Source organism: Elaeis guineensis, chromosome 10 (genome assembly GCF_000442705.2).
Source record: "Elaeis guineensis isolate ETL-2024a chromosome 10, EG11, whole genome shotgun sequence".
Lineage (NCBI taxonomy): Eukaryota > Viridiplantae > Streptophyta > Magnoliopsida > Arecales > Arecaceae > Elaeis > Elaeis guineensis.
This window is the reverse complement of record NC_026002.2, coordinates 79648777-79657748: the sequence shown is the minus strand read 5'-3', so window position 1 is coordinate 79657748 and position 8972 is coordinate 79648777. Positions and strand designations below refer to the sequence as shown.

General features: G+C 37.9%; 1 non-coding gene across 4 annotated transcripts; it reads right to left on the bottom strand.

Moving 5' to 3' along the window:
• Positions 1–308: 308 nt before the first annotated feature.
• Positions 309–5013, bottom strand: LOC105052159 (uncharacterized). 4 transcript variants are annotated; one of them, XR_012134784.1, is made up of 7 exons: positions 4449–5008; positions 4045–4141; positions 3242–3414; positions 3016–3082; positions 2878–2928; positions 803–871; positions 309–647 (listed from the first exon to the last, which is right to left on the bottom strand). It is a non-coding gene; the product is annotated as an uncharacterized protein (transcript). The 4 variants fall into 4 exon arrangements; XR_012134783.1 differs by having other exon boundaries at positions 309–871; XR_003801897.2 differs by lacking the exon at positions 803–871 and having other exon boundaries at positions 4449–5007.
• Positions 5014–8972: the final 3959 nt, after the last annotated feature.

Genomic DNA, 8972 nt, shown 5'->3' with positions numbered 1-8972 from the left:
GGTCTATGTTCAGGACCAAACAAAAAATGTTGCCTAAAGGAGTAAAAGTAAGATGACAGACCACCCATACCACAAGAAGCAAGGAGCTGCTATATCCCTATATAGTCCTGAAAGGCTTAAAATATAGACAAATGAACATTGACTGCTTACTGTCATCTGATGATCTGGAGTGCGGAGGGTAAAGGAGGCACACATATTTCCTCTTTTTAATTAAATCAATAAAAACCTAGTATAGTTATAAGCCACTGATTCATAGACACATCAAGTTAGACTAATTTTCTTAGAACAGGCCACACAACAAAATCAACTTATGGACACCTACTTAGTATTATATGTATATATATTAAAAGCATACATAATTAAGTGTCCTTTTATCCTCACTACACAGAGGCTGGAGGTGAAGGACTAGTATAGTTATCTGAGAGGATACTGAAGTCCAAAACAAGTAAACCTATCCAAAGATAGGGTCTGCTGTTTCACTAAGTATGAACAGCACCTACTGCTTGCTACCCTAAGCTATAAACAGAAAAAAAAAAAACTGGCTGCTTGGTTCGTCTAAACTCTCGCTGCTGCTAATGAACCAAAGCAACTTTCACCACCAGCTGGAGTACAATATAGCATCTATCTTCAACAGCTCCCTGAAGTACCTGTTAGCAACACATTATGATCACTGAAAATTAGCAAGCTGAAGAAAACAAAGCATCTGAGACGAACAGAAAATGCACAGGAAATTCAGTTGTCCCTTAAAAAGAAAAGAAAAGGCCATCCTGGACCAACAAGAGTGAGGGAGCTGAGACCCAACCTTCTTTTAGTGGTAAAAGCAAACTCAAGTATGGAGACAATCCATTGTGCGATTGGTATCAGATAGATGCTGGTGGAGTTACAGATTATTATCACTCAAGTGTATAAACTATTAATCACTTGTATAGATCACAGATAGATAGAGGTTGTAGATATGGCTGTGATGTGTTAGTTATGGCAATGGAAAAGAACAAGAGAAGGCCATCCTGCTCCAACAATATCATCCGGAACAATCAAAGTCACATAGCAATAAGTTCAACAAAAAGAATTAGAACTAAAATGAACCCGTAAAGTAGTAAGACATTTGCAATTGAAGTAGAAAGGTCTACAGTGATGATTCTTATTCTGTATCTGCAAAATCTGCATATGTTTGTTTGAATGTGTAGCTACATAAATTATTCAGAATACTATCACATAAAAAGCTTCCAAACCACACATTACCAAATAATTTATTATTGATTGATGCTTGAGGGACACAGGAATCAAGGGATATGTGCCGAGAAACTAGAAAGTATAGGTTAGAGTTAATTGTTTCAGAAAAGCTTAATAAGGCATTAACAAAGAATATATGATGGTCAATGTTATACATGAATGCTAGAAGCAGAGAACAAATGGATGAATTAGTGTGTTAAGAAAAACATAGAAAGAAGCAATTTAGAAGCTACCAAATGCCATGAAATCCTTGGTTGCTCAGTAACAAATCATATGAAGCTGTAAATTTATAGAAAATTACAAGTACAAAGTTTGACGGTAGTAATATCATGAAATTCACGAACCAAGGAAACTGTCATAACATGAATATGTAGGGAATTTAAAGAGACCAGAGATCACTTTCAAATTGTTGGAGGAGGAGATGAAATTTAGGATGGAGAAAAGATCACACATCACAACCTATGTGCAGTCAAAGGAAGTGGAGATATTATATATGAACGCCACAGCTTGGAATCATATGCTAATGTGAATCAACATGGTAGGAACTCTAACAATAACATAACCATGATGAATGAAGCTAATAAACTCCAAAATTTGGTGATTTTTTCAAAAGTCAAGCTGTCCAAGATTTCCTGTGAAATGTGTCAAATATGATTTCAGCTGAAACAGAATAAAAACAAAAGTCAAATTTACTCCTGAACTTTTGATCACACCTTCAATCATTTTTCAGTGTGTCTAATAGCATGATACAGCTGAAGTCAAGCATGAATGATCAGTCATAATATCACCATTTTAAAACAAATCAAAACCAGTTTGTATTCTTTAAACTATGGTACTTTGGGAAAATAAATGCTAAAGCTCATCAATTGAAGTAGGAAGAAATTAGAAAGTATTGGAATTCTACTATACCCATTGTCTATAGAAAGTAAATGTTTTGTGTATTCCTATAGTACAAGGAGAAATTAGAATATCTTCATAAGAGCAAAAAAGCATGGCAAACTAGTAAATGTTTCATGTGAATACACAATAGCAACACATGGACAACAGGGAACCTTAGGAGACCAAATTTAACCAAGGTAATGAGTCAGAAATCATGCCATTTCCATTTCTGTTGCTATGAACATGAAATATCACAGACCAAAAAAGAATTATAGCAGTCCAGCAATTGAAAAAATTGAAGAAGTATCCTTGTCAATAAGGCCTATAGTTATACTGATCCAGATGATATTAATGATCAGAAAAAAAAAACCCTGTAAGCAGGGTGAAAAACAAAGATATATTAAATGATAATTTTGTAAAACTTATCGATGGTGAGGTTGTGTCAATAAGCAAAGTATAGAATGCAACTAAAGCAGTTGCAAGCTGTTGACCAGGCTTGAAGGAACATATAAACAAGCAATTCTATGATCGCATTATAGCAATAATATCATTAATATCATATCAAAACCCTTCGGACAATACATTATTCAAGCAGGCATAACATGCACATGGTTATGTTAATATACTAAATCGAGAAGAAAATAAGGAATACAGGATTTTAACATTTTAGGTATAGATCAAGTGAATTGGAACTAGAATAATAATTAAAAGTGACAGATGCATGATAGTAATATGGAATTCAGCTTCAAAGTGCCTTCGCCCTACCTAAAAGGAGAGCATGCTGGTCTACACAGTATCCTCAATAGTAAAGTGAACCTGGAAAGTTAAAAAATAAAAAAGATGTGACCTATTTGTCTCACCAACACATGCTATTTACATCAACTTTCTAGACTGATATTGTACCTTGCCACCAATCACCTCTGGTAGCAACATTTGAATCATCCAACTCATCCTCATCCTTCTTTTTATACTGAAACAGTGTGGAGCATGAAGAAAAGCAAAATGATGCATGTTATAGAATTAAATTTCATCTTCTCGAGACCGAAAAAGAAAAACTGAATTAAATTACATAAGCATAAACACTTTTAATCACATCATGTAATTTTCATGTATTTTAGTTTTTACTTACACTACTAGGAGCTCCAGAGCTTTGCATGGATGGAGAGCTGCTATAAAATTCTCTTCCACCATAATGCACAGAGGAGCCAAAATACGGCGATTCTATTGATTCAGCAGGATAAGCTGATTTTCCATCCTTGTTGCTTGTATGGCTTTTGCTTGGGCTGCCATGGTATTTGTCGTCTGGCAATGTAAGTTTTTAATAATTAAGCTTGTCACTTATAACAGTCTTGAAATAATATTATGTGTTGGATCTAATAAACTATAGTTGCAATCAGATGCATGAAAAACAAACACAATATGTGCAGAGTAATTATAAATAGTTTTGCAGGTGTTTTCTTAGTTTGTCCAATAATACATCATTTTACATTGTTCTACCACTTATCTCAATATCAAGCTTCAAGACTATGTAGAAATGCAAAAAGAAAAAGGGATGTGCCATGCTCGGATGAAAAGAGAAATTTGTTCCTTTGCCCCACAAGCCCTAGTCTCATTTCAAACATGTCAACAAGTGGTGGCCTAAGCATGGGTCTTCTACAAGGCATACAAGACATGAGATTGCACTTAATTTCGTAGGAAAAATATGGTTCATGGTAATTCCTTCCTCAACCCAGGGCAAAAAAGAAAAGAAAAGAAGTTAAGAACTTCTGTGGAATAGCAATGCATTCATCCAGTGAAGGAGAACGTTACGCAGGGAAAAAACTTCAAAATTGTCTATAAAAAACCAGTGATGATGAAAGGCTCCATGACCAACAAGCAAGAAACAAATGTTCGACTTGAAACAGTTACATCAAGAAGAGAACGTCCAAGAACCTGCTCTGGAGCTCTGAGGATTCCCAATGCGACCCTCAGTTCTCTGCTTGTCCAATGTCCGGTACAAGTCAGAACGTGCTGAATCCTTTGCCATAACCTACCATCATAAGAAAAAAAGAAAACGATAACTTTGAAGTACGAAGCTACCCTTCACAAACCCGAAAATACAAACAGAAGCCAATCACACACGAGCAATTGAAGATAAAAAAACAACACAAGATCTATATACGCAACTTAGGAAGTGTCAGTGCCAATTCAATCCTAACTACAAAATAGATAACCACATCATTCCCTGAAGAACCACGACAAAGTCTACATACGTCGAGATCAATCACGATTAACTTGTTTGGATTAGAAACAATCACAACATCCAGAAACAAAGAAAGAAAGAGAACAGGAGATACCGATGAGGCTGGAGGGAAGACACTGCTGAAGTAGCCAGAAGAGGATGAGGAGGACTTGGGAGAGGAAGCCGCCTCCTTTCGGCCGAAAAGATCATCAGCAATCGAACCGGTGGTTTTCTTGCCTTCCATCCTTTGCTTTCCTTGGGTATGCTAACAAACAAAACTACCTCAACCGAAGGATCTCTCTCACCACAACCAAAACCCAAACCCAACACCGGCTGCGACGCTGCGAGCACCCGAAACCCGAGAAAGGGGAGGGTAAGAAGGAAACAAGGGGTCGGGCCGGGGGACACACGTGAAGGACGAGGCGATGACAGGCGGCGACGCTCCTCTCTGCTCTTTGTCGGCGTCTCCAACCCCATGTGCCGGCATTTAAAGATGAAAAAAAAAAAATTCCTAAAAAAAATTTTTTAAAAAAATTTCATTTTTCCTTTTTTTTAATTATATGTTTCCTCCCTACCTTCTTGGTACGCGCTGCCTTTCGACCTTCATCATTCATTTCCATGATTTGATTCGATTCTCCTATTCCTCCAAAAACTCCAAATCCCACTGGAATCATATCTTTCCATTGTTAATTCATGTTTACCTTTTTTTTTTTTTTTTTTTTGTCGAAAGGGATAAGTAACACATATGGGGGCCCATCCATGCGTCCGTTTGCTAAGGCCAAGGCCAGTTGGTTGATGCCACGTTGGGTAGTGGATAATAAACGGCCACAGCCCTTTTCATCGCAATCTCTGTGGGTGATACCACTGTGTGCGCCCACCGCCCATCCTGTCGTGGTCTCTCGTTGGAATATGCGGCGATGATTGAAATATACGGCGATGATTGAGTTTTAATCGTTCATTTGATTTGATTCGGTGCCATGCAGTGGCTACTAGCTGGTCAAACTGTGGAAATGCACCCGTCGTATCCAAGTGAGAGCTTTCTCGGTAGGAAGGATTGCTTCGTTGGAAGAAATCACGAGTTATGCAACAACCATGTTTTCAAATTTGGTAATAAGTAAATAAGTTTGCCTAAAAAAATCAAAATGAAATGACTTCGATGCAAAAGAGAGTTCACGAGGATAAAAGCAACAATAACGACTTAAGTGACCTCAATCATTAGAATGCTAACGATACCAGAGATTAGTATGGTACAAATCACAACACTTCAGTCATGAGGGGTGTTGATTGTTTTTCTTTTCATACGATATGGATCGGTCAATTCTAAAAATGCTTATGAGTATTTATGACAGTTTATAATTTGATAATTTTGCTAATTATATTAGTTCAATTCATAAATTCTATAAAATTTTTAGTCTAATCATTCAAACGGATTCTAGTTCTAATTTACCAATAAAATATATGTGGTTATGTGGTGTCTGGGATTTTGTGCCTCGAGAAAAATGACCAGCATGGGGCACTCCTCCTATCCCTAATCTGTTGTGGAATGCCATCCATGATTGGTTTCTCAGTATGGTATTGATAGTAAGATGTGTGAATCAATTAATTGCATGTAAATTTCAAATAATTGATAATGAATTTGACAATAACAACCTCACACAGCATTCAGATAAAGGATATATGGCACTTAAGTGAAGACAAACATATTGTCAATGTTAAAGAAATATGATTGCATTCCTTCCAAGAGCAGCATGATCATTCTTTTTTATTTTTTTTTTAGGAGGAGATAAATTGGATGAATTAATTAATATAGATACACTATAGAAATTATAAAATAAAATATTCAAAAATTGAAACTAAAGGCGTGTTAAAGAATCTCAAAATAATTGATCATATAGCCAGTCATCCAACCTGCAACATTATTGTGGTTGGTCACATAGCACTATTGTGCATGATCATCCTCCAAAAGTAAAATGCTTCACCAGTTAGAATATCATTAGATACACGTGGTTTTGAATGGTTGAATAAGTCTCCCTGATGGGATGCTTGCTACGGTGCATTCCTATTTGACTTTTAATATCCAACCTCGATTCATTTTGGATAATCGTTATATGGTTCCTATTGAAGTCAAATATGCTCCTTCCACTTGAACTAGATGACTCTTCCAGCTTCTCAAAAAGAGACAGAATTAAAATAATTAATATTTTGCTTGAAGAACGCGTTATGCCCCCAGATGCCATCCTCGATGTCGCATACGATCACATGGCTTAAAAGTTTGCAAATACCCAAACTGAATCAACGATGCTCCGGTGTCGCATGATCTGATTCCAAGCTTGAGAGCAACAAATATTGGAGCCGACCAAATCCCTTATATGCTTCACCATCGCATTGGATTCTAGTCTACAATTGTCTGATAGGATATGCCGACCCTTCATTGACACAAGGCCGTCAGTAGGACCCATTGCACCATCGGAGCTGGTGGCGGTGCATACAAATTTCTGATGGACGTTTTTGCAGGTCACTTTAGTTTAGACCGGGACTCCACGTAAGCATGTTTCCTTTTTAATGGATATCATCCTTATCTCATTTCTGGATTTTACTTGCCGCCTAAAGGTGCATTATCCATTCAGGACCACGCAGAATCATAGCATTCCAACGTGTGGGATCCTGAGCTTTGGTGGAACTCCATATGGAAAGATTTGGTTCCCCTGTTTTTGATGGAATATTTGGAAGATTTGATATCCCTGGGATGTAGGATATATCACTCAGTCCACATGGTCTCCTCCACCCAAATCCTGTGAGGTGGGGAAGACCAAGTCATCTGATTCCCACCGTGGTCCAATGGAGACTCGACAGATCGGTGACAAATGGCATCAATCATATATGATTGTAGGCCCAACGCCACGTGCCTTCCTATTGCAGTCATGCCCCTTCCCGACCAAATGGACCCGAGGAAGGGAACAGCCCGTAGGGCCATTTAGATTGTTGTGCCCGTTGGCCATACCTCTGCTCTCTCTCTCTCTCTCTCCCCCCTTTGTTGCTAGGGTGATTCCATGATGGTGGAAGGTATCCGGTGCCAGGGAAGAAGATGCCTAAGGTGTCCAAGGGGGTTGGAAGAATGCAGAAAAAGAGGGAAAGGCTTATCTCCTTTGACATCTTCTCGATGATATGGGGCCTCATCTTGGTATGCTCTTGGAATCCATCCATTGGGCCAGAGGGGACTCTCGCCTTTTTACTCTCTTATCATATTTAGGATAGAGATTAGCTTAATCATATCATATATATCATGAGCTTATCCAGCCAAAGGATAAAGGCCAACTATCAGATAATGATCTGGAAGGAGACAAATGTTATCTCATGCTATCCTTCATTCTCATCTTTGAATTATATGTGCTAGGTGTACCCACCTAAAGTTTTGGTGTCGGACGATATAATAGCAGCGCCCAACGGGTCCCCAGCTCCTCCAGGCTGCTAACCTTCTCGACTCAAGCCCAGCCCATCCATGTCTCGACACATGCCATGATCTTGTTGGGCAAAACGCCAATTCTAGAATAGATGCAAACAATTCCATATCTCTCACGTTATTCCATCCAGTGATTTCGAAGAAGGTGTTAGCAAGCAAAATTTTATCCTCTGCGAAGCAAAATTTACATGGCTAAACCTGGATAGCAATTTTTTTTTTTTTTCAAATTATAATAAACATGATATGAATGGTCGGGCTGGAGTGGACTACCTCAACAATGTTGCTGGCTCACATTTGTCCCGTGCATTTAACTTAGACTACCAGTCCGCATTCAGCCCAACTAAAAAAAAAAAAAAAAAGCAAGAGTTTCGATGGATTGGGGATGTTCTCAATGGCTGTCGGCACGACAGATTTGTTTTTGAGAGCAAGTTGGACTTAATAAAGAGCCCAACTAGATTTCATTGGAAACAATGGGAAAGAAACAAATCATGCACAAAAGTGGAACGCGTGTTGCCATCCCACGGTGACCTTTCACCATTGGAACCAGCGTGTTAGAATTATCGGGAAACACCAATAAATGCGTCTCGCTAACGCTAAGATGTGACAGGAAATTGGGATCTGCCGCCCAAAGTTAAATAGCGGAAGCCTTTCATATTTCGATCCAGTTTTGTTTATCTTTGCAAGACTGGAGTTAAAGTGTTGCTTGACCATCCAACTTATTCTCGACGGAGACGCGTATCTTGAATAGAAAGCGGCAAGTTGGACAAGTTGGCGACGTGATAAGATTAGGGGTCTGCTATGGTGTGGCTGGAATATAGCTGTTGTATCTTGTAAGCGAAAAGTTTTTGTTTAAATTTACTTTATGTTATATTTATTACATTTAATAGTTTTGTTCTATTTTCTAGATCATGTCATGTACAACGTCAAAATTGTTGTCTTCGTTTGAGAAAAAAAGTCTTCACATTTTCACGGCCTATTTAGATGTTAATTAGACTCAAAATCTCATAATATTCATAAGTTGGGCCGATATAACCACCAAAAATATTGGTTTATAGACTAGGCTAAGAAAAATAAATTGTCACTCAATGCGGATCTTTTTTTCTCCTTGATATGATATATAAATAAGTCTTTCTATCATTAATTGACATATGGTCAAAAATTCTATAAAGATTTGAATTT